Source organism: Mesoplodon bidens, assembly GCF_964165515.1.
Source record: "Mesoplodon bidens genome assembly, chromosome: 3".
Classification (NCBI taxonomy): domain Eukaryota; kingdom Metazoa; phylum Chordata; class Mammalia; order Artiodactyla; family Ziphiidae; genus Mesoplodon; species Mesoplodon bidens.
Window position 1 is genome coordinate 50,699,432 of NC_138178.1, and position 24,562 is coordinate 50,723,993.

The following is a 24,562-nucleotide window of genomic DNA, read 5'->3' on the forward strand; positions in this document are numbered from 1 at the left end:
CAGTTTCGTTTAACTGCCAATTAGCGATCACTACAAGTAATTGGGAGATATACCTACAAGAGAGTTGCCAGATTTAGCAGAAACAATACAGGATCCCCAGTTACACTTAAATTTCAGACACTAGCAATTTGTTGTTTATCTGAAATTCAAAGGTAACTGAGCATCCTGTATTTTATCTGGCAACCCTAACCTATACAAATAAAATGTAAATTATATCTATCACATGCAAGGAAAAACATACCAATAAATTAATAGATACACTTTTATGGAGAAAGGCTTAAAAAACACATCCCTCTCACAAAAGCAATATTTTTTAAAGTGCATTACAACTCCTAACTATGGAGACATAACTGTGCATAATATTTTCTTTTTTTCAATGTTTTTACTTAATAGCCATTATGAAGACAAAATTCTATTGCTCTAGGAAAAGCAAATGAACTGAAACAATGTGGACACACAAAAGACAAATTTAATGAAACAATCAGAAAATTTATTGGAATTCCCTTCCTTCTCCTCTCCGGAAAAATAATTGTGCTCACACTAATGTCCTGTGTCTCTCCTTTCTCTAAAGAAGCTCCAGTTCTTCATATTAATTGACTCCACAGAAGTGAAAAAAAAAACAAAAGCAGGAAAAAAGAAAAAAAAAAAGAAAATGTCCTTCTCATTTCACAGATGGGTCAACTAAGGACAATTTAATCATCACAATAAAAAGTTTTCTGTAGAAAGTTAATATCTGATGGGAAGTGAGTCCATGGTATGTATTTTAAGCTACCTAAGGAGGTAAAAGAACTGTACTCAAAAACTATAAGATGATGATGAAAGAAATTAAAGACGACACAAAGAGAAAGATACATGGTGTTCTTGGATTGGAAGAATTAATATTGTTAAAATGATCATACTACCCAAGGCAATCTACAGATTCAATGCATTCCCTATCAATATACCAATGGCATTTTTCACAGAACTAGAGCAAATAATTTTAAAATTTATATGGAAACACAAAAGACCCCAAATAGCCAAAACAATCTTGGGAAAGAACAATGGAACTGGAGGAACCACGCACCCTGACTTCAGAATATACTACAAAGCTACAGTAATCAAAACATTATGGTACTGACACATAAACTGATACATAGATCAACGGAACAGAAGAGAGAGCCCAAAAATAAACCCATGCACTTATGGTCAATTCTTCTACGACAAAGGAGGCAAATATATACAGTGGAGAAAAGATAGCCTCTTCAGTAAGTAATGCCGGGAAAACTGGATAGCTACATGTAAAAGAATGAAATTAGAACATTCTCTAACACCATATACTAAAGTAAACTCAAAATGGATTAAAGGCCTAAATGTAAGACTGGAAACCATAAAGCTTCTAGAGGAAAACATAAGCAGGACACTCTCTGACACAAATTGTAGCAATACTTGTTTTGGCTCTGTCTCCTAAAGCAAAGGAAATAAAAGCAAAGATAAACAAAGGGGACCTAATTAAACTTAAAAGCTTTTGCACAGCAAAGGAAACCTTTGACAAAATGAAAAGACAACCTACTGAATGGTAAAAAACATTTGCAAATGATATGACTGATAAGGGGTTAATATCCAATATAAATAAACAGCTCATACAACTCAACATCAAAAAAGCAAACAACTCAATTAAAAAATGGGCAGAAGACCTGTATAGGCATTTCTCCAAAGAGGACATGCAAATGGCCAACAGGCACATGAAAAGATGCTCAACATCACTAATCATCAGGAAAATGCACATCAAAACCACAATGATATATCACCTCACACTGGTCAGAACGGCTATCATCAAAAAGAACATAAATAACAATTGTTGGTGAGGATACAGAGAAAAGGGAGCCCTTGAACACTGTTGGTGGGAACGTAGATTGGTGCAGCCCCTGGGGAAAACGGTATGGAGGTTTCTCAAAAAACTAAAAACAGAACTACCAAATGACCCAGAATTTCCACTCCTGGGAATATATCTGAATAAAAAAACAAAAACACTAATTCAAAAAGATACATGCACCCCAATGTTCATAGCAGCATTACTTACAATTGCCAAGATAAGGAAGAAGCCTAAGTTTCCATCAACAGATGAATGGATAAAGATGTGGTACATACACACACACACATACATATATAATGGAATATTACTCAGCCATGAAAAAGAATGAAATTTTGCAGTTTGCAGCAACCTGGATGGACTTGGAGGGTATTATTCTCAGTGGAATAAGTCAGACAAAGAAAGACAAATACTGTATGATATCACTTATATGTGGAATCTAAAAAATACAACAAAACTAGTGAATATAACAAAAAAGGAACAGAATCACAGATATAGAGAACAAACTGGTGGCTACCAGTGGAGGGGAGGGGCGAGAGGGGGGAGGGGATTAAGAGGTACAAACTATTACGTGTAAATAAGCTACAAGGATACATTATACAACACGGGGAATATAGTCAATATTTTATAATAATTACAAATGGAGTATAACCTTTAAAAAAATTGTCAATCACTATAGTATACACCTGTAACTTACATAATATTATACACCAACTATACTTCAATAAAAACCAGAAAAACCCTGGTATAGATAGTGCATCTAATAAGAGTAAATATTAAAAAAAAAAAGATTTACTCCTCAGAGCATATCACTCAGCAGTCAGCTCTATAACTAGTTTAAACCTACAGGGTCCTGTCCCCCAGCCTTAGCTAAACCAGGAATCCCCACCAGGGCTTGGGTGAAAGAGATACTTGAGAGGTCTGTGTGCCCTGGTTTGCAACCAGCAGCCATTTCTTCATCCCCCTCCTCCTTAAATGAGGTGGCTGGGTCTTCCGTTTCTCTTTCTTCTCATTTCCCCAGAGGTTGCACGATTCCTGTCTTTCTCGCCATAGAGCTCATCCTTTCTGAAATCACAGCAGCCTACGTTGTCCATCTTTGTCCTCAAGTGGAAGAGGTAAGACTTATCCAAACCTAATGCTACTAGCAGTGACCCTGAATCAACCATTCCCGGAGAGTTGGGTTTTCTAAAGATAAATTATGATGAGTGTTTAGGAGGCAAATAGCTCTAATTCTACCCAGAAGTGGAAAAGAATAAACTTTTTAAAGGCAGTTTTTAAGATAACTGGATTTGGAGTCAAGTTGACCTGAACTTACATTCTTAGTCCATCCAATTTCCTACCCAAGGCTGAGAGACCTTGGGCAACTTACTTCACTTCTCTGGGCCTGAATTTCCAGGTCTCTACAATTGTATATAATCATAATAATACTCAAAAGGCTGTTGTGAAAATCCATACAAAATAAGGATGTGTAAAGACCTTTACAAAGTGGGAAGTGTGATAGAAATGTTAATTATTAACTTTCACAAAAGGTGGGCAACACACACAGTCTTACTTTAACAAAGGTGAATTAGAATGTTCTACAGAAAGCTATGCCATAGCTACTCATGATTTCCTGGGTTTCACACTGACTCATAGCCCGGGATTCTGATTTTCAGACCAAGGGCTCTGACTTCAAAATTCATATCTGATGGAGGAGAGCATAAGACAGAGAACCGAGTTTCTAAAAGTAAGTGTACTCTGTTCTAGACCCCAAACTCCCCTGGACTCTACTCTCTAAAATCAAGGGAAGATACTTGCTCATGGGCAGGTAAGCTAAGTGGGCAAAGGACTTGGATCACCACCACCAAAGGGTGTCAAACCAAGTCCAGATGTTGTGAAGGTTTTGATATACTTCCCAATGCCTGGGAAGTGACACCAAGATCCTCCCCCAGAGATTCACAAACAGACCGCTGAGCAGAGGCATGCACGCCACAGAGATTGGGACTTCGTGGAGTTGTGGAAGAGTGATGGGTGGAGCCAACTCTAAATGCAAAGCACTCACAAACCATGAACCAAAAGTGACCTTGCTGGATGTTTTGGGAAAGTCACTTAACTTCTCTGGTCCTTAGTTTTCTCATCTATAGAATGAGATAGCTGAACTACACGCTTTCTTGATTTTCTTTCTAGAGCCTTGATCAATGACTCCTTGCCGTGCTTTCAAGCTAACAAACCAAACTTCCTCTAAGCAACAGGCTGCCAGATCTACTTCTCAGTGTGAAAAAAATCTAATGTAGCTCACAATCAAGGACAACCCCCTGAAACTTTTTTCTTTTTGCTTTTAAAAACCAAAGAAGAAAGAAGGCAGTATCCACAAAACGTTGTATAAGTAGAAGATACACTTCTTTTGGGTGATATTTTTAAATTATCTGGGCTACAGAAAAATGGTACCTTTTGATAAAGTTGTGAGACTCATCATCTTACCCAGCCCATCATATATATATATATATATATATATATATATATATATATATGGAGAGAGAGAGAAACATTCCCAGGTAATGCTTTAGAGTAATTTCAACTTAACACTATGATAACAATTTTTTTTTAATAACAAATTTAATCAGTTATACATATACATATGTTTCCATATCCCCTCCCTTTTGCGTCTCCCTCCCACCCTCCCTATCCCACCCCTTCAGGCGGTCACAAAGCACCGAGCTGATCTCCCTGTGCTATGCGGCTGCTTCCCACTAGCTATCTACCTTACGTTTGGTAGTGTATATATGTCCATGCCGCTCTTTCACTTTGTCACAGCTTACCCTTCCCCCTTATGATAACAATTTTAAATTGACAAGTAATATCCTTAAAATGAAGAGGAAAAAATCTCCACAACTACTCTCCCCAAACTAGGACCTCTAATACAGCAAGATTCCCTGACTCTATTTAGCCGACTATGCTTCAAAGTAAAGCAAAGGAAATGTCATGAAAATACCACAAATTTATCACTGTCAGGGTATCAGTAGTTTCAGAGTTACAGTTATGGCAGAGCAGGGCACTTGAGGGATAGAATCTGATTTTTCCAATCAGTGCCAAATCTTGGACCAATAACTTCCTTGATGGACTTCTTACTGTCTCTTGGTTTCTAGGCAATTGTCTGGGTACCAAGTTTAATTTAACTTTTTTTTTTTTGGTAAGAAATGGCATCTTTCCTCCTCCCCAGACATACCAATTACCACAATGGTATTTTCAGAGGCTCTGCATTTTGGACAAGCGCCTAGCTACAAAGATGTCCTTTTGCCACCTTGCTAATATTCAGTCTGTGTGCCTTCTCTTGTCCTCTCTCACAATGAGATAACAATTGTTGAGACAGAGATGTATAAGTTCTGTGTTAGAATAAAAAACAGAAAGAAAAACAAACACACACAAAAAATATCTGAAATAACAGATACACACTACCATATATAAAAGAGATAAACAATAAAAACCTACTGTATAGCACAGGGAACTATATTCAATATCTTGTAATAACCTATAAGGGAAAAGAATCTGAAAAAGAACATATACATATATATATGTTTTATATATATATATATATATATATATATATATATATATATCTGAATCACTTTGTTATACAACTGAAACTAACACAACATTGTAAATCAACTATACTTCAATAAAAAAATACCTAAAATAAGATACTGTGCAGTTTTTCTTTTCTTCTTTTTGTTTTTAAATAGATCAGTGTTTCTCTATTTCAAGTGAGTGTGTGTGGCAGGGAGAAGGAGAGGTGCTGAACGATAATTAACAAAATCTGTTCTGTAATGGGCCAGCTTGTTACATGCATGTACACAAGCCCCAGAACACTAACTCTTCTTTCATTTCTAGAAAAGGAGGGCTCCAAATACGAAGGCCTTTGCAAGATTTATTCTCCCTCCTCACAAGACACCTGCATTAAATAAGACGCCCATTATTCAAGCCGTGGTCTTGGGAGAATGGCTTAACCACTCTTGAACCTCTGTTTTCTTATCCATAAAATGGGGATAAAATTCTCAGTGCTAGGTTTATAGTAAGACTTAAATAAGGCCATTCACGTGGGACACATAGCAGAGTGTCTCTTTCCTTTTAAAGATGTTTCTAATTGCAGATACTTTGCACTGGATAAACAGAGAGCTACCCCTTGGGTGAAGACAGGCAATACCCATTAATTAGAGCCCTGCTGTTACAGAGGCAGATAATCTGGTAAATAAAAGTTTGAGAGCAAGGGCAGAACTTTCAGACTAAAATCTGGAAGATTAGACCCCCCTCCTGCCATAAAACCAACAAACACAGTGATAAGGTTGAGATCATCTGCATCCACCTGTTCCCTCCTGTCCTTCTCTTTCACTTCCGCATTGTAAGGAGCTGGTAGTTAAAACAGCAATTTATATGCAGCGTAAGAACATGAGATAAGAATCAAGGCCCAGCATGTAGGCTTTTTTTTTTTTGTGAATGGCTAACAATTGTTTCATAAAGAAAACGTATCACTTTGTGCTGGCCTCTGTCCCCGCTGGCCCCAGTCCTGACTTGTCCCATGAGCTTGCTCTATTCCACACTGTCAAGGAGAGAATCAGTGCAGGATTCAGATCAGGAACACAGCCCGAATAGGGCCTCGCCAAACAAAATGATGTTACAAAACAATGTCCTTGTCTAGGACAAAAGAGCTATTAATGATAATCAGTACATATTATTGAAAGTGCTCCAAGTAATCTCTGGACTTTGTTTTAAAAATTCTTAATGGACACTAATGCTTAGGGTTCACTCAAAAGAGAAATAAATTATGTGCCAGGGTTGCAGGGACCAAGGACAACACTAGGAAGGCATCAAAACATTAGCAACATTACGACAATCAAACATTTTTAATTGCATTAAAAAGCCTTTAAAAGGATTGCGCTCGGCGGTTCCCCAGATCTGTCTCTTGCTTCAATAGTGTTAGGACGGAACAGACCCAGGGTCGCCCTTTCCTCCAGCCTCCGACCACCCTCCAACCTTCGGAGTCAGCCACTCAGCTATCCTCGGTCACCGGGACCAGCCAACACCATTTTTTGAGCCGAACTCCTTATTACCGATCAACCATAAGCTCCCAGATTCGTCAGAATTATTCCACCGAGGTGGAGGCCGCCGTCAACCGCCTGGTCAACATGCATCTGCGGGCCTCCTACACCTACCTCTCTCTGGGCTTCTATTTCGACCGCGACGATGTGGCTCTGGAGGGCGTGGGCCACTTTTTCCGCGAATTGGCCCGAAGAGAAGCACGAGAGCACCGAGCGTCTCTTGAAAATGCAAAACCAACGCAGCGGCCGCACCCTCTTCCAGGACTTGCAGAAGCCATCTCAAGATGAGTGAGGTAAAACTCAGGACGCTATGGAAGCCGCCATTAACATAGAGAAGAACCTCAACCAGGCCCTTCTGGATCTGCATGCCCTGGCTTGTGCCCGCGCAGACCCCCACCTCTGCGACTTTCTGGAGAGCCACTTCCTAGATGAGGAGGTGAAACTCATCAAGAAGATGGGTGGGGCTTCCCTGGTGGCGCAGTGGTTGAGAGTCCGCCTGCCGATGCAGGGCCGGTCCGGGAAGATCCCACATGCCGTGGAGCGGCTGGGCCCGTGAGCCATGGCCGCTGAGCATGCGCGTCCGGAGCCTGTGCTCCGCAACGCGAGAGGCCGCAACAGTGAGAGGCCCGCGTACCGAAAAAAAAAAAAAAAAAAAGATGGGTGACCACCTGACCAACCTCCGCAGGCTGCTGGTCCCCAGGCTGGGCTGGGCGAGTATCTCTTCGAAAGGCTCAACCTCAAGCACGACTAGGAGCCTCCGGAGCCCAGTGGCCTTTGAGGAGCCCCTCTGGTGTCAGGGATTCTGCCTGAAGCCCCGCTCTGCAGCCAGTAGGCAGCTTGTTAACCACACTGGAGCCCTCTCCCATGCCATGGACCAAATGGAAACAATAAAGCTTTTTGCAGCAAAAAAAAAAAAAAAAAAAAGCCTTTAAAAGTCATTTAGAAATAATAATTATGAAGATAAATAATACTTTAACGTGAGGTTTCTTTTATGTTAGATTTGAGCCTAGGTTGAGCTGTTTCGATGATAATACTTCAGCTCCTTTACCAATCGAGGTACTTTTTACAACACACACACAAAAATTAATTTTAGTTTGAAAAGTGGTTATGGGAATGAATAAGAGAAATTTTTTCTGGTTTTTGAATTTAAAAAAATGTTTATGATTGCACTCCATCTCTAGGTCATATTTCCTGACATATGTGCCCAGAAATATCTTTTAGTTTTGGGCAGGCAGGACAGAGCTATACACTCTTTCAAGTCCTCCCTTTATCTTTGACAAAACAGTTCCAAGCACAAAACATCATTCCTGGTCCCCCAGCAAAGGCAACATCAAGAGACCATCAGTCTATCCTAGAAAGAAATTTTGAGCCTAAATTTATTTGGGAAACATCCACTTTCTCTCTTAGAGACGACTATTCACTGCATTACGAAAAGTCCATACCTAGGGAGGGTAATTTCTCCTCTTATGGCTTGCTGGTGCCAAATGTATGATTAGCACTAATGGACAGTAAGAATAATAAAAATCTTTGTTCTTTCACATTGATTTCCTTTTATCAAGTCTCTATCCTGAAAATGGAGTTACCCATTAGATATTACTTGGTTAACTTAAATTTGATCTTGGAGAGCTCTGGGCAGAGATGTGAACTGACAACTATTAACACTTACAGCTTAGCCTTCTGGAATTGAGTAGTTTTATCTTATAAGTGAATGATCCAACTCAGGTAAAGATCAACATATTTTACCACGCTTTTCCAGGAAACGCTTTACTTATATGCCTCTGAAATCTGTTGAAATTGTCTATCTTTGCTACTAATAGGGCAGGGACTGACTTGAATGATCTGTAGGTGACTTGCTTGGATGTTGTCAAACGCGTGGCCCTAGCTGCAATGCCCCAAATCAAAGCTACCAGAACTGGTTGGACAAGGATGACCCAAAGATTATGGAGTTGGGGCCCCAAAGCAAGTCAGGCTTCTCATATATTACGTCCTTGTATATGGATACTCCTCATATGTTATGTCCTTGTATACTCAACATAATCATACCTCATGGACCATGGATCCTGGTCAGCATACCAGGTCAAGGCAAGTAATGACTGAAGAAATCTCACCTGGTCTGCAGCCATCCCAAACCAAAGTCTGCTACTGATGTCAGAAGCATGGATAAAGCAAGGGTATACTAGTTATGGCAAAGGAGGAAACAATTCCATGCGTTCACTCATGTGCTGAATCACCTAGAAAGGAGAGGGAATCTGTTGAAGTGGAAACAAGGGGAATTTGGCTCTAAATTTGGAGGAAATGAGCTCTACTCTCAGAACTAGGATGAACTAAAAGCCCCAGAATCCAATGGGGTATCAAATAAGTATTTACAAGTGGAGAGATGGCTTCAGTTATTCCAGAATGTACAGGATACCAAGGGTCTGTAAACGTTTCTAAAAATGTCAACATTATTATCATCTTGAAGAAGAAGGATGAAAAGTCCAATTAAATCAACATCTATAGCCTTTCTACTCTCCTCTGATGACAATTTTTGGCAGTTTGTCTCGATTGACCACTGCTGGGTGACAATTCAAGAAAAGAAGGTAGTTGCCGGGGCATTTACTTTGCATTCACAGAATTTATCGAGTGTGATAATGATTAGATGAAGAAACTCTTCTCCCATATGAGATTTAGAGTCAGGAAAACTGGATCCCAGGTCTAGCTCTGTCACTTGCCAGCTGTGTGAGTTTGGCCAGAATACTTCATCTCTCTGAGCCTCAGTTTCCTCATCTCTGAAAGAAGGGAAAATCTTTTTCTCCTTTCATCTGGCAATGCAAACACTGGAAATGTAGGCTTAGGAAGTAGTTATGGATGAACACCAGGCTTTCATCACAACATTGTTTCTATAAGCAACACATGAGGGGGGAAACCACTCACATGTCAACAGTAGAGGAAGAGTTAAGTAAATGATGTATGTTGACATAATGGAATACCCTACCATTATTAAAATAATGAAAACTTAATCGCAGGCTTCCCTGGTGGTGCAGTGGCTAAGAGTCTGCCTGCCAATGCAGGAGACACAGGTTCAAGCCCTGGTCCGGGAAGATCCCACATGCCGCGGAGCAACTAAGCCCGTGCACCACAACTACTGAGCCTGCACTCTAGAGCCTGCAAGCCACGACTACTGAGGCCACATGCCACAACTACTGAAGCCTGCGTGCCTAGAGCCTGTGCTCCACAACAAGAGAAGCCACTGCAATGAGAAGCCCATGCACCACAACAAAGAGTAGCCCCCGCTCACCACAACTAGAGAAAGCCCGTGCGCAGCAACAAAGACCCAACGCAGCCAAAAGTAAATAAATAAAATTAATTAATTAAAAAAATTAAAAAATCTTAATTGCAAAGAAAGATGTCTTAAGAAAAACAAAAGACTAAAAAATATACACAAGGTTAATGACATTGGTTATCTCTGAGTGGAGGAATTATAAATGATTAGCATTTTATCTTCTTTGTCTGTTTTTTTAAATTTCGATAATAAAGCTGTACAAATAAGTTTTAACAGTAAGAAAGAAAAGTCAATATTAAAATGAAATAATGAATGGAAATGTGACTTAATATTGGTTATTATCACAAACATCACCTCTCTGGGACCATTAGGAGACCCAGTTTCCTATGGCAACTACTAATTGCATTACACACTCCAGGGAACTCTATCTGAAGTCTTTAGTATATGTGTGATGGCATAGCTGGCAAGTATAGGAGGGCCCCATGGTGATGGGCAATCTCATAATACAGTTGACTCTTGAACAACTCAGGGTTAAACCACATATAACTTATAGTTGGCCCTCTATAACCATGGTTCCTCCATATCCATCAGTTCAACCAACATTGGACCGTGTAGTATTGTAGTTTTTACTATTGAAAAATATCCGCCTGTAAGTGAACCTGTGCAGTTCAAACCCATGTTGTTCAAGGGTCAATTGGACTTGGTAAAGTAGTAATCAAACCACCAATCAACATGCTGAGGAAGGTCTGAAAAATAAGCCTTTTGAGTGCAATGTATAATGTTCTAGAATGCAGTGAGAAACCTGGACTCTGATGTTGGACAAGCCTTGACTCCTGGGCAAACAAGTGTCCTTTAGCTACCTAATAGAGGTGTTTTTTATGCTGATGACTAAGGGTATCTGATTGTGCTGTCAGCACATTCTAGCATTCAGGTCCCCCACGGGTTTGTGGAGACCTCTGCAGAGCATGTGTGGTCTCAGACACTGATCACAGATCCCTCAAGACAAGAGTGAGCCCTTTTGTCAGTACCCCCTGAGAAGTCGCTGGGACTCAGAGCCATGTAATGTGAAGAGCAGGATCTTTGGAGACAGGAGACCCAGGCTACAAGCCCGGATGCACCACCAACAGTGAAGTCATTTCACTTTAGGCAAGTTACTTAGCCTGAGCTGCAGTTTCAATTTCTGTGGGATGGAGGTAAGAATACCTTCTTTGTGGGGCTGTTATGATCATCAAATGGAACACACACCTCAAAGCTGAAAGCTGTCAATGGTTCTTGAATCCCATTACCTAAGAAAGGTATGTTACACCAATGCGTTGGAATGTCCCCATGGAGAAGGGAATGAAAAAAGGCCTATATGTCCTTGGACTGTGGCATTAAGGTGGCACTGAGCTTCGGAACAAACTATGGGTTCTTTTTGAGACTGATATATCTTGTCATAATTTGTTTGATTTCAGTTAGCACAGCCCTCCCTTCCTCTCTCTCTCTCTCTCTCTCTCTTCCTGCTTCTTTTAGTCTTAAGAAGATTGTAATGGCTTGAGTTATATCGCCCAAGAAGATATGTTCAAGTCCTAAGCCCTGGTACCTGTGAATGTGACCTTATTTGGAAATTGGGTCTTTACAGATGCAGTCAAGGTGAGGTCATATGGGATTAAGGTGGGCCTTCAATCCAGTGATTGCTGTCTTTACAAGAGAAAGGAGAGGGATATTTGGATACAGAGACACAGAAGACACACAGAGAAGGTCACAGGAAGATGAAGGCAGAGACTGGAGGGATGCAGCTACAGGCCAAAGAATGGTAAGGACTGCCAACAACTATCAGAAGCTAGGAGAGAACCTTCTAGAAATTCTCCCCTACAGACTTCAGAGGGAGCTTGGCCCTGCTGATTTTGGACTTTTAGCATCCAGAACTGTGACAGAATACATTTCTGCTCTTTTAAGCCACCCAGTTTGTGGCAATTTGTTACAGCAGCCCCAGGAAATTAATAACAAAGGTCCAGGAAACTTTAAGAGTTTCAGTTATCTTGACAGTACTCTGGAATTTTTCAAAAACAGGATGTGGCAGTTTTCCTGCTACCCCTTCAAATCCATTCTCCCATCTTCCATGGCAAGCACATTTTATTTCATTTCATTTCATTTTTTTTTTTTTTTAATTTGGCTGTGCCATGCGGCATGTGGGATCTTAGTTCCCCGACCAGGGATCGAACCCGCGCCCCCTGCATTGGAAGCGCAGAGTCTTAGCCACTGGACCGCCAGGGAAGTGCCAGCAGCCACATTTTAGATGGGCAGACAGAGGGCCAGTTAGAGTCTGCACTTCCCAGAGTCCCTTGGGGCTGGGTATGGCCACAACACTAGGTTCTCCCCAAGAATTGTGATCCAAAGGAGGGTGTGTAACTTCCATGTCACTTAAAAGGAAATGAAGGAAACTGCTTGCCCAGATCTCCCCTCTCTCTCTTCCCGTGGACTGGAACTTGCATGAGACCGCCACCCAGTTCCAGCCATGGGGGAAGGGCCATCTTTGGAGGCAGGACCCTGGAGCCCCTGAGCCAGGCTTCCCTGGCAGCCTCCACTGGCTCAAACCTCACAGGCGAGAGAAGCAAATCCCTACCTCATAGAGGCCACTGTGTTGTCTGCTCTCTTTGCTATAGCAGCTTTTAGCCTTTACCCTAACAAATACAAATGATTAGGAAGTAACTCTCGTTACAGTTTAGAGCCACCAAATGTTAGAGCTGGAAGAGTCTTAAGAAATTGTACCTCTCCCTGGTTAAGGACTCAGAAACTTTAGGGCCTGAGAGCAATTAGGTGATTGGTTCCAAGTCAACCGGCCAGTGAGAAGCAGGGCAGAGAATGGTGCTCAGCTCTGCAGGCTCTGAGGCCTGGCTGTGTTCAAGTCTCCCCACAATCATACAAGACAGATCAACAGACCACCCACATCATTTGGAAGCATCACTTAAGCTAGACCTACTTTTTCAGCTGTAAATCAGATCCCGTCAGCCTCTTTTTTTTGCGGTACGCGGGCCTCTCACTGCTGTGGCCCCTCCCGTTGAGGAGCACAGGCTCTGGACGTGCAGGCTCAGAGGCCATGGCTCACAGGCCCAGCCGCTCCACGGCATGTGGGATCTTCCTGGACCGGGGCACGAACCCGTGTCCCCTGCATCGGCAGGCGGACTCTCAACCACTGAGCCACCAGGGAAGCCCCCGTCAGCCTCTTACTCAAACTCCTTCCGTGGCTCATCAGGTCCTCCATGGCCCAGCCCACCTGGGTCTCCAGCTCGTGTCCTCCTCTCTACCTGGTCTAGCTCACTCTTCTACACTTGGATTTTCTCTAAAGCTCTGAGCTTGCTCTGGCCCTGAGTCCTTTCTGCTTATGACTCCCTCTGCCTGGTTCAATTTTCCTCCAGATTTTCCAGTCCTCCCTCACATCCCCACTCCTATCTCCGCTCACAGGCCACTTCCTCTCAGGATGCTGCCCGACCAGCTCATCCAGAATTGTGTTCCCTGCCCCATTCTCCACTTTGCTTTACTTTTCACAGTTATTTCTCTTCTGACATTCTATTAAATAGTTGATGTGTGTCTTTCCAACAATGTCAGCTCTTGCTGGCTGGAACTTTGTGTTCCTGATTTATCACTGAACATTTTAGTGTTTTGAATGTACCTGGCACAAAGGAGAAGCTCGAGAAAATTTGTCCAGTGAACGAAGATGGCTCCCAAAAGCTATGAGTCTAGTTTACCGATTGTGACCCCAAAGCTTAGTCCTCCAGAAATGTACAGAGGGCCCAAGGGGAATATAGATGGTGGGCCAAGTGCTAAATGAGATGGTTTAGGGGCACAGAAGGAAAGGTTTGCCCAGGTGAAGAGAAAGTGGAAGGCTCCACACAAAAAGTGAGAGGAGGGAGAACACATACTGACCCTGGTACCCACAGCAGAGGTCAGGCAATCAATAATAGCAAAGTTAAAATGGCCCTTTTAAACACTTCTGATAAAATCAATTTGGTCATTACCGGAGCTGAAAACAGGGCACATCGGCCTCATCTGTTAGCAATATCTTTATGATCTTGTTAACGGATCCCCGACATAGAAGCTGTAAAGGTTATAACCCAACTTGTAAAGCTAATCTCATATTGGCTCTGGGATAATAAAGAACCTACAGAAAAATTCCCACTTAGCCATATGTTATAGCAAGAAGCAAGGGCTTGCGTGGCTTCTCACACATGGCAATTCAGAATAGTTTAACTCTCCCACTGTTGAGATGGAGAAAGCTCTTTTGGAAGCAGTGACTTCCGTACTCAAGGTTCTTAGATACAACAGCTTAGAGGTTGGGTTTAGCAATCTCCCTTCTATTTAAAGTGACTTAAAAATAAAAGTCAGGATACCACCACCACTGAATTATGCTGGGACCGAGAGGAAATAGCAGTTTGGCAAAAGTCTCTTTGCCAAACTTATTTTCTATTTTTATTTTTTAAAGATAGTTCTGTTTTATATTTGTATACCCCAGAGTTCAAATCCTTGTATTATTATTATTATTATTATTTGATATGTGCGTTTGGGGTCATTCTTCTTAAATTGAATAATGCAGCATCATTTCTTCATTCATACCCTTCTGGACCGCATGGTCCAGGGCATGTCTTTGGGAGTAGTACGGAAAGGGAAAACCAGTTTATGCTACACAGCAGGTTTAGAAAACACAGCAAACAATCACAAAACCTTTCTGAGTGGCCTTGAAAAGGAAACAAGGGGAAATGTGAGTGCACCAGGCATTTAGTTGCTGTACTGAACATGAAATATGTAGGAGTGATATGATACAATGTCTGAGATTTGCTTTAAAATGCTTCAGCAGGGCTTCCCTGGTGGCGCAGTGGTTGAGAGTCCGCCTGCCGATGCAGGGGACACGGGTTCGTGCCCCGGTCCGGGAAGACCCCACATGCCGCGGAGCGGCTGGGCCCGTGAGCCAGGGCCGCTGAGCCTGCACGTCCGGAGCCTGTGCTCCGCAAAGGGAGAGGCCGCAGCGGTGAGAGGCCCGCGTACTGCAAAAAAAAAAAAAAAAAAAAAATTCTTCAGCAAAGGAAAAAGGGAATAGATAAAGCAAATGTGGCAAAATCTTGTGTTGAATCTGAGTGTTGGGTATACCGGAGTTCATTACACTGTTGCCTCCGTTTACATATGTTTGAAGTTTCCATAATAAAAAAGTCCTTATTGGCTAGAAAACATTAAAAAGCGGCTCAGTCTCCCTCGCACAGAGTTTGGGAGTGACTCTGCCCGTGCACGTGAATACGCAGCAGTCATATTTCCTCAGCAGCTAAAAAAAGTGTTAGTCACTAGAGCAGGTTTGCATACTTTGTAGAGCAGATACCCATAGAATATTTACTTATTTATTTAGTGAGTCATTTTATTTTTAATATGAAAAGGAATATGTCATCGCTTTTATTCCTCCCCTTTAATTCTCATTTCCAGTGAGGTCTTAGTCTTTCCAATCATGACTTTCTCAACCATGATACACTGAAGGAGCATTGGTTGATGAGGGAATACTGGAATGTGTTAAAGCTGTGTGAAGGAAGCACGCAGTAGAACATAAATCAGGAGAACTGACTTTGAATCCCACCAGCCCCTCACCAGCCCTCCACCATCTTTTTACTAGTGTTTTTTGTGTGTGTGTGTGTGGTACACGGGCCTCTCACCCCTGTGGCCTCTCCCGCCGCGAGCACAGGCTCCGGATGCGCAGGCCCAGCGGCCATGGCTCACGGGCCCAGCTGCTCCGCGGCATGCGGGATCCTCCTGGACCGGGGCACGAACCCGCGTCCCCCGCATCGGCAGGCGGACTCCCAACCACTGCGCCACCAGGGAAGCCCTTTACTAGAGTTTTGATGGCTCTGCCCTCTTGGGCAATCTTTTGCGTGATTCCCTTTGCTCTGAGCAGCCCACATTTTGTTGGCTGGATGGAGTCCCGTAAGTGGCATATAATAGCAGCCACCCTTAAAAGCTGGCCAGCTTAACCACACAGAAACCTAAACAAAATCAGAAGTCTCTTGGTTGATGATTCCAAACAAAAACGTGAGAAATCCTGGCTACCCTCTTAAATGGTTATTTTAAGGCAAATGGCTGTCTCCAAATTGCATTTCAGTCCCTCTGCAGGTAATTTCTTTTTCTAAATTTATTTTGTTGAAATACAGTTGATTTATACGGTTGTGTTAATTTCTGCTGTACAGCAAAGTGATTCATATATTTATATATATATTCTTTTACATATTCTTTTTTCTTACGGTTTATTACGGGATATTGACTGTAGTTCCCTGTGCTATACAGTAGGACCTTGTTGTTTATCCATTCTATATCTAATAGTTTGCATCTGTTATCCCAAACTCCCAGTCCATCCCTCCCCCACCTCCCCTCCTCTTTGGCAACAAGAAGTCTGTTCTCTCTGTCCCTCTGCAGGTAATTTCAATTCATCACCCAGAATAGCAATCTGATCCTCATTTAAACAACATGGAGCAATCTCCATGAGGGTTTTTTTTTTTTTTTTTTTTCCGAGTCCTACACTTTAAAAAGCTCATTTGAAGAATATTCAAGGGCAACTTGCAGTTCACCATTGTAACAACGTATTCACTCTTGTACAATGGACAGCATATTTTCACCCCATCTTCTGATTCCCTCATCTCCCTCTGTGAAGTAAGCAGTGAAGATACTGTTAAACCATTTTACAGTGAGGAAATGGTGTCGGAAAAGCGGAGGGGCATGCTCAAGGTCAACTAGCCCCTGTATGACAGAGTTGGGGCCAGAGCTCAGCCATGCGATGTTTTCAGTGGTCCTTGCAGTTACTTCCTCCCTTGGCTGAACCCTTTAAGGGCTCCTCCCATGCCCACACCAAAATCCAAAGGCACCCAGCAAACGGTACCAGAGACACACATCTGAATCCTGGCTCCAAGAGCTGCCTGTGTTCTCCCATCACCTCCCACCAGCACTAACCTTTTCACCAAAAGGCTCTCGTAGCTTTTTTTGCTGTACGCGGGCCTCTCACTGCTGTGGCCTCTCCCGTTGCGGAGCATAGGCTCTGGACACGCAGGCTCAGCGGCCATGGCTCACGGGCCCAGCCACTCCGCGGCATGTGGGATCCTCCCGGACCGGGGCACAAACCCATGTCCCCTGTATCAGCAGGCGGACTCTCAACCACTGCGCCACCAGGGAAGCCCTCTCCTAGCTTTACATTCTGGCTGTCCCTTCTCATTCTGTGCAGGTGGGATTTGATGAACCAGAGCTTAGATGGTTTACTGCTGCACAAGTGAGTGCCCCTTGTTCTACTCCCTGTATCTGTGAACAACACAGGAGGAGACTTGCCCAAGCCTCTGGGACATTCCTTGCTGCCAGAGGGACAGACTGGACTCCTGTGATATTATATTATGCAAACGCATGGTGATCCACTCTGCCACTCACAGCCATGTGTCCCACCCTCTGCCCTTTCACCCACGCAACATTAAAACAGCGCTCTCAAGGCCTTTATGAATTTGGAAATCAACCCCTATCCAGGGAGGTAGCTTTAGTCACTTCTATTTTCAGAACCGTCACTAATGTGGTCCCAGAACCAAAGGAAAGTGTGAAACTATTTGACCATCTCATAAATGGACAACAAAGGGACAATCTGATCTTTCAGCTCGAAGTAGAATTTGCTCAAGTATGAAACCTGAGACTTGCCATCTATATAACCTGGTTGACTGGATGACTGTTTTCTCCCTGCCCATGTTGTTAGGCACTGTGGTAAGTGATAGGATACAGCAAGATATCAATTGTCCCTGTACTCATGGTGCTTCGGGGGAAAGCCTACAAGATGAGAGTATCAGCCCGAGCCTCAATGGGTGACCCAAATTCCATTCTGGCTATCTATTTCACATCAGCCCCATCCACGCTCCTAGACGTCATTTCTTCTCCCTAGGGAAGCCCAATTATAGCTCTTTACATCCATGAGCTTCAAGAGCAAAAAGTGTTTGGGCGGCGGGCACTGAAATGTTAATTCAGCCCAACTCTTAGCACATTCCCTTTGCACTGTTGGTCACTTGAGGGCCTGTTGACTTTTTTCGGGTACCAATGTCCATCAAGGAATGTATGTGACAGGGATTTCTTCCTGCTTATATATTTTCCCATACAAACATCTTGATTTTTAAATTTGCATTCTAAAAGATTCTTATATATGATCTGAATATTCCAAATAATTCCTACAACTGCTGTATGATGAAGATAACTGATCTTGTTACTTTTTATTTATACAAATAAAGCCTATGCCTCAGTTTCCAAGGTAACAGAACAAATAAGACAAGCCATCTCCCTGTTGCCAATATGGGAATGTCAATATGATGTCACATGGCTTTGAACTTAGACATCAGGAACCTTTCAGCCAACTCAACATCCTCCTGATTATTAATAGTTTTCCCCCAACAGTCATATTTGGTGTCACTTACTGACGGCTACTTTAAATATGGCTATAAAAAGTACACAGATGAAGCAAATTCAGGATTTTAGTTTCAGCAAATGAAGGCAAAGTGACTAATCAGAGTGAATGTGACTCAGTCAGGAGCATCCATGGCAGAATGAATCAGCCTTATACAGCAAGTCTGGCACCAAGTACTGCTTCTACGGCCACCATGTCTCATATAAAGCACGAAGCTGCGCAGAAATCCAACATCACTTCTAAGCTGACAGAAGTATTATTATTATTATATATTATGCTGAAACTCTGAGCCTCACTGTAAGTCATCATTTGATATAGTTTTAACAATGACAGTAAAATACCGCCACAAGTGGCACTGTCAACTTTTCTATGAAGGCTACCTTTTCCTCACGGTGACATTCAAAGTACAGAGTCTCCTTCATCTAAAGGAGCTGTCCTATCCGCTTGCTAATGGGAACAATTCATTTAACCTGCACTGCAAGTACAGCCAAGGAATGGAGTAATATGTACAAGATCCAGGGGGAATCAGCTCTCCCAGCCGGCCCCTCCCGTCATTTGATTCATTGACAAGAGTTCCACTTTCTTTCCACTTAGGCTGACTTACAGAAAAAAAAGGACATTCCAGAAAATTAAGTTAACTATTAGCCAAATCCCCTCATGCTGCTGGCTTGGATTATATAACAATTCCCTAATTCCAGAAGCTGGGGAACAGGAGGCCCATATTTCTCTGGTTTCGCATCATTTTAATGCCCCTTTCACTCTCCCCTCCCCTCCTCTCAGCCCACCATAAGGCCACATGTGTCTCTGACAGGCTACAGAGCACGGATGCCTCATGTGTTTTAATTACGTGGGATGCTTGTGCTTTCATTGCAGCGCATCCTGGCTTCATAAAATCCTCACTTCCCAGGACCCTCACTCACTGCCTCTGACCCACTCACCAGATCACATTTGCAGAGCCAAAATTCTAGAAACAACACCTGCAATCATTAACGTATTAAACCGCTGTTCCAAAATGACTAAACGTATTATTTCTGCTGTAGGAGAAAATGCTGAGGGGAAGCAAGAGCAAAGGTAAAAGACCTGATTTTCCTAAAATGGAGATGGCCTCGGAGGCATTTATATTCTCGAAGGACACAGTTGAGATTCTTCTGATCATTTTTAAATTGACTTAATGAGTGTGAGATGGTCCTCTCGCTAAACTGATATAATAGATAAACAATATCTGCACTTAGGGTGGGCAACTGAAACTGGGAAACTGTTTTCTGAGATTCTAAAGGGTTTTTCAGGGGAGCAAAACTGAGGGTCCGACATCTGAAAGAGGCCTTATGTTCTGCTCTCGCTCTTGACTGGCTGACACAATAAGGAGGGGAAGAGATTTTTGTGCCACAATAAACGAAACACAACTCCAGCGTGTATGGATTGCTTTTGGTAGGATTTTGAGTAATGTCCATATTACAAATTTTACCTCTACCTAGGATTTCCTTGAAAGGTAACTAAATGCCAAGCCAGTCGCAATAATAAACATCTACAGAGCTACATAAACCCCAACAGACTGCTTTTTCAAAAACCAAAAGCCTAAGTTAGATGCTCTTTGTTCCACACAGCTGCCCAAATGAGGCCTCCCCTCACCCCAATCTCCCAAGTACAGTCAAAACCCCAGATCGGACCTAAGGATCTTTTACAAAGTGAATGTTAAAAGCAAACAAAGTATCATCTAACCAGCTGTCCTCATCCTCTCAATCTACAGAGTTGTCCACATTTGCTCTTTCCTTCCTCACATCTAACTTTTCTGTTCCCAAAACTAGAAACTTCAGAGCCACTCACGCACTGCAGAATTTCTGCCAGGTCTGGATCACACCAGGCCTGCTCTTGTGTTAATGAAATCAGGCCTGCTACTCAGTACAATCTGGGGTCTACTGCGACCCTGAAGAGACAGAAATTTCTCATTTTTACACGTTCCTCCAATTTCATAAGGTATTTTTGTTATTGCAAAATCCAGTGCTTTATAATAAATTTATAGGATGCCTAGGGGGATAGCCATTCATATTATATGGCATCTCATTCACGGTTCCTCCGGGATGGAAAAGCAGAGTTATACCTCTCAGTCAGTTGACAACTCTCACCTGTGAAGTTCCTGTCTGATAGGACAAATGAGACTCCTGTGGGATTCCACACACATGCAGAATATGAAAGCTGGCAAAGTGAAAATGGTGCCACTCCACTCTTGAAGTAGGATCACCCAGGTAAGCTGGAAAAAAGCTCCCGTGTTTGTAGTCATGAAATGATTACATATTTTATGGTAGAAACTGGTAGAAAGTACCAATCTTGAGTGATTTTTACATACTTGATGCTGAAATTGATGTGTCACCCCTTCCTCTTTCTTCTCAGAAGCATCAGCAGCCACAGCTATGTACCGAGGAGGGGAGAATGCCATGGGAGCAATGGCCCAGGATGCAGGCAATAATTTAAAAACAATAAAAATCCCAGCTAAGAGCTGGCTTGCTTTTGATTATTACCATGGGCTGACAATTCTAAACAATGTCAGTGATAAAATATTCCTTCCCCAGGGCCAGCCACTCCCATCACCTGCCCCTGTCTGATACGGCACTGTGAAAGCCTTCCAATATCTTTCTTAAGATCCATCATCACTTAAGAAAAAAAAGTAATACATATTTCCTGCAGAATATTTGGACAAAATTTTTAAAGATTTAAGGAGAGAATTAAAATCCCATTAACTCTACCACTTATTAATAATCATAGCCCTTTCTGCCATTTCCTTTTGTTATTAAAAAGAATTCTACTATAAATATCCTTGTTACACAGATGTTTATTAACACGTGATTTTTTTAAAAAGTACATTCTTGATAGTTTAACTTTTAAAAAGAATTGAATATATATTAAGGGATCCTGTAGAAAGTGTTTATTGATTTATAATTCTTAGAGTACTGTATACAGAACAACATCACAAAAAATAAATCTTGAGAGTTAGTTGGCTAAAAAGGTATCTTCTTTTAATTTACATTTCTTTGTTTACTTATGAGATTGCTTTGTTTAACTTTGTTGATTTTTGTATTTCCTCTTTTGCTAATTGCCTGTTCATAATCTCTGCTCATTTTTGTATTACGGTAGTATTTGTCTTTTACTTACCAATTTAAAATAATTCTGCAAAGTTAATCATATGTTGCTTATTTTCTATCTAAATTTTGTTTGGGTTATTCTTTTTACATGTGCAAATTTAAGAAATTTTATTTTATTTAAGGGGATAGAATCAAATCTAGTAGGCTTTTATTTATAGTTTCTGCCTTTGTTTATATGCCTACAAAGCCTCTGTCTATTCCAAAAATATATTTGCCTATATTTTTTTATTTTATTTTTTTTTTATTTTTTATTTTTTTTTTGCGGTACGCGGGCCTCTCACTGTTGTGGCCTCTCCCGTTGCGGAGCACAGGCTCCGGACGCGCAGGCTCCGTGGCCATGGCTCACGGGCCCAGCCGCTCCGCAGCACGCGGGATCCTCCCGGACCGGGGCACGAACCCGTGTCCCCTGCATCGGCAGGCGGACTCCCAACCACTGCGCCACCAGGGAAGCCCTTGCCTATATTTTTAAAAATTAGTTTTATGATTATATTCTTCATACTTAATTTTAAAATTCAAATGGAATTTATCTAGATATACTTTTCTTTTTCTTCTTTCTTTAGCTTAGCTTGTAGATAAATTATTCCACCCCACTTCTTGAGATTTGAGTCTAAACAATACACCAGCTATCTTACGTCTTTCTTTGTTCTCCTCCCAAGTGAAGTATGTCACTGTGCCTGTCACATCAGGAAGGAAATCAGAAATATCAAAAGGCTTAGAGCCAAATTCTAGCCCAAAAGCTTTATATGTAGAATTTGAGTCAGTTCACCCCTCCTATAGAAAATGAGTCCAACATTAAGATTTGAAGCATTCATTTCTTAAATTTGTTTTCACCAAGTAAACTTGGGCATGTTTCCTGATTTCTGTGTAAAATGCAGATTATGGGGAGAAGCAGAGAACTGTAGCACCAATTTCTAACACTTTCTATAGCAGATCCCTGGCACCACACAAAGTTTCCCTTTTATCTTTAGTATATTTCATATTGGCCCGCAATGAAAATTACCGGTGACGTTTTAATAGTTACCAATACCTTTCCAAATAGAGCTGATTCTATAACTTAGGCCCCATGTGCTCTTGACCCAAGTTTGTTTAGATCAGAATTTTATATTCCAGAAGCTAAGAGGGCTCCATTCACTGACTTCCCACAAAGCACATGATGCGACACTCCCGACACTCCCACTAGCTGATCTGCTTTTTGTCCAGGAGGAAAGCCAGGGAGGTCAAAGAGACAGGAAGGACCTTGCAGAGAGGCCCGTCCTGTCCAGATGTGGGAACTATGCTCATTAGGAGAAATGAGGGGGGTGGGTAGGTGGGGAAAGCATACATTTTATGAAAAAACTAGAGCATGGGAAAAATAATGTGCACCCCGGTCATCGAATGGGATATGAATAACAATTTCCCATTCTATTCAAAAGTGTCTAAAATATAACAACTCTTCCTTATTATTCCCTTTCGCCAGGTCAATTGCCAGCAAAGAGGTCATGTAGAACACGATCTTCAGCAGCATGCTTTCCTTAAGGGAAAGTAAAGCCTGCAGTAAGAGAAGGGGAGCAGGGGTTTGACCTTGATCCTGTCTCACCATAGCCCCAACACCTGACATCTTTAGTTTTGCAGAAATCGGAGGAAGCAGAGACAATGTGTTGATGCTTAAGGGAAATTTTTCATTCCACTCACAGGGAACAGAAATCCAAGGGATACTTTCAACTCACTCCTTAAGGATGTGGGAATCGGGTGTAAACTAGTCATCCTCTACTTCGTGTGTGTGTGTGTGTGTGTGTGTGTGTGTGTGTGTGTGTGTGTGTGTGTGTGTGTGTGTGTGTGTGTGTGTGTGTGTGTGTGAAAGGACAGCCCAGTAGATAAAGCAAGAAAAAAAATTCAGGAATCTTTTTGCTGATATATTTCACCAGCAATAAATGTTTTCCTAATATAATGCTGTATCCAAGGCATCAAGGAATTTACTTAATGAAGAAAAAGGCTCCTGGTTTCTCAGCCTTTAGAGCTCCCCAAGTAGTCCATGTTCTTAAAGAGCTCTGAGATTTCTGGTCTTCTGTTTCTTCTGCCGGGAATGCGATACCTTTTTTCTCTCCTGGGCTAATTCCCACAAAACCTCCAAGACTCAGCACAAACTCCATTTTGCCATCAGCGTACCTTTCATCAGGCCTCTGCTCTGTTGTGCAGCTTGGTCACAGCTCACGGGCACCGGTTAAAGGATGGGCGGGACATATTTCCTTCACGAATCTATGAGCCCAGGTGCGGGTCTGCATCTGCATCCACCTCTAGGAAAGGGTGCCTTTTCTAAATTCCCCCAAAGTTGCCTTTTTTCTCTATGCTTACCATTGTCATAGCTGTCATGCCACATGATCTTTATTTACTTATCTGTCTAAACACGCCCCTATCCTCTATCACACACCATCCTCCCTCTCCAAGTCAGAAAATACTACATCCTGTTAAGTACAGGGACACTATCTTTTGTTTCTGAGTCCTAAGCTCCTGCCATTGTGCCTGGCACATGGTAGCTCCTTAGAAAATACCTCTGGGATATTTGCTGAATGAATCAAAGGTGAATGCCTTCTGTCAATTACACTGCAATTTAAAAAAAAGGGAAAAAGTGAATGCCTTGGGACTTCCCTGGTGGCACAGTGGTTAAGAGTCCATCCACCTGCCAATGAAAGGGACACGGGTTTGAGCCCTGGTCCAGGAAGATCCCACATGCCACAGAGCCACTAAGCCCGTGAGCCACAACTACTGAGCTTGAGCACCTAGAGCCCGTGCTCCGCAACAAGAGAAGTCACTGCAATGAGAAGCCCATGCACC

At 42.2% G+C, this 24,562-nt stretch overlaps 1 pseudogene across 1 annotated transcript in view; it reads left to right on the plus strand.

Annotated features, from left to right (window-relative positions):
- LOC308614017 overlaps window positions 1-7,844 on the plus strand; it is a 58,994-nt pseudogene extending 51,150 nt beyond the window's left edge. The window contains exons 5-7 of the transcript in view: window positions 2,871-2,964; window positions 6,754-7,459; window positions 7,587-7,844. The product of the transcript in view is annotated as an uncharacterized misc_RNA (transcript). The remainder of the gene's footprint in view (window positions 1-2,870; window positions 2,965-6,753; window positions 7,460-7,586) is intronic.
- Window positions 7,845-24,562: the final 16,718 nt, after the last annotated feature.